We start from the raw sequence: 2,477 nt of genomic DNA on the forward strand, positions 1-2,477 counted from the left end.
AGTGGGTGACATGAGTATTGACTGAAGGATCTGGGGATGTTTAAGCTGAAGAAGAGAAGACTGAAAGGGGTGGGGAGGGAGATCTCTTTTAGGGCTAACAAGTTGGATTTGGTCTGTTTGGTCTCCAGAAGGTGGAACCAGGAGCATTGAGTGGAAATGATGTAGAGGAAGATTTAGGCATGCTATAAGGAAGATCTTCCTTAGACTTAGGGCTATCCAAAGGTAGAATGAGATGTCTGAGAAGATAGTGGTTTCCCCCTCATTGGAGCTCTTCAAGAAAAGGCTGGATACTTCTGGAGCCAACTAGGTCTCCCAGGAGCCCTTCTTCAGTGTAGATCCCACCAGGATCTCCCTTTCCCAAATGCTATGGGTCTGGGTCCCTTCACAGCCTGTCTACAGGATGGACATGACTGATCACACCACTTCAATGAATAGAGATTCACCAATTATAATCCTTCCAGTAACAAAGAAATCCAGCAGACCTTATCTGCCTTGCTGATGATCCCTCTATAGACACCTGGGCCATACCATCTACGTTGTTATTGCCCTCTAAGGTCCTTGGGAGCTGAGTATGGTGGTACACACTTGTAATCCCTCCTACTAGATAGGCTAAAATCGACAGATCTCTTGAACTTGGGAATTCTGAGCTTCAGTGGCCTAAGACTTCAATGGCAGGTGTCTGCACTAGTTAGCCTCAATATAGTGAGCACCCAGGAACTAGGAGGCCATCAGTTGCCTAAGGAGAGGTGAACTGTCCCAAGTCAGAAACAGGGTAGGTCAGAGATACTGTGCAGATCAGTAGCAGGATCCAGTCTCTGTCTTCCCTGAATTTCCAGCCTGAGTGAGACAGGGAGACATAGTGTTAAAATAAATAGGAAGACCCTTGTTGACTTGCCTTTTGTCAGGTACATTGTAATGATAATTCTTGTTTAGGAATGGGCTGGACTAAATGGCCACTGAGGTCCCTTACAATTTTGAAATAATATGATCCTGTGACTGTGATTCTCTGAATTGAATACCCACTCTTAGAGGGTGGGAGGAAAGGAACCAAGCAAGGTGATGAAGAAGGAATGATTGCGCAGGTAGGAGGAGGACCAGTAAAGAACAGTGTCAGTAGGCGAAGGAAAAGAAAGCAATAAGAAGGAATAAGCAAGAAACAGTATATCAAATGCTGCAGAATAGGCAAGGAAGAGGAGAACTGAGAAAAAGTTAGATTTTTGCAATTAAGGGGCCATTAGAATGGTGAGGGCAAAAGTCAGATTGCCTGGGACTGAGTGTGTGGTAAATGTAGATTATTCTCTCTATCATTTTAGCAGTAAAGAAGGAGATGTTAAGATAATAAAATGAGCAAAGAGGCAGGGTCCCTGGAAGGATTTTTGTGGTTGTTTTAGGATAAGAAAGACCTGAGTTTGTCTGCAAGCAGTGGGGAAGGAGGGAATAAAATTGAAAGTGAGTACAGTGGGGTTGTGAGGGCAATTGGAATCATGGGCGTAAGTGGAGGGGCTAATCTTGGTATATAAAAACATTCCTTCATCCTCTAAAGCAGGAGGGAAGGTGGGTGAAGAAATAAAGAAGTTTTGAGGATGGAGGATGGGAAGTGATAGTGTTTACTCAATACAGTGGGAGGTCAAACTTATATTCCGAGAGATTGGTGTGTAGTGGTAGTGTTGGGACCTTGGACAGAGAGGCAAAGGTCTGGAATGAGAAGGTTTATAGAAGCAAGAGTCTTCACTCCAGCTACTAGCTCAGAGGCCCACAGATATGCATTTAGTTAATTAATTCTTATTCACATTTATTTATTATTCATTCCCTGGAGCTCAACACCATTCCAAACCAGAACTATTCCCATGCATCATCCACCAAACATCTTTGAAAGGTCCAACGTAGGGATGGGTCAAGGCCTGACCTCCCCTTTTACAGAGGAGGAAACTAAACCACATCTCCCTACTTTCTGCTATCGCCCACCCCAGATGGTGGTAGAAACAGGACCAGAAGCCAAGCGTCCTTGATGTCCAGTCCTCGGCTCTAGCCACAAGATTAGTTTGCTCCTTATCTTCTGTGTTTTGACATCTTAGTGTAGGTGTATGAGAGGAGGGGCCTAGTTACTTGGCAGAGGGAGCCATTTATCCTGCTTTGCTCTACCATACTACATTCTATGGTTCAGAATCTGACAAAACTTGCTCAGGCTCCCCACCCATTTAAGGCAAGACTGATTCTTGTTTGTCTTGGATCTATGAACTCTTCTTCCCTTTCTACCCACACCTCCTTCCCTGGTCCTCTTACAATGCCTTCTCTACTGAGTCTTGAAAATACCCCTCCTTTCTTCTCTGTTGAATGTCCACTCTGACTCACTTAATTCCCTTTATCCCAAAGCCGACCACCATCCCCCAAACCCTGAAGAAGTTTGCCAAAAGTTCTCCTTGTTACTCCTTCCCAACCCTGTCTGCTATTTGCAACCTTGCTTCCTACCACTGAGT

This window comes from Petaurus breviceps, unplaced genomic scaffold, assembly GCF_028583685.1.
Source record: "Petaurus breviceps papuanus isolate PSGF00001 unplaced genomic scaffold, PetGlider_PUasm1.0 90919, whole genome shotgun sequence".
In the NCBI taxonomy this organism is placed as follows: Eukaryota; Metazoa; Chordata; class Mammalia; order Diprotodontia; family Petauridae; genus Petaurus; species Petaurus breviceps.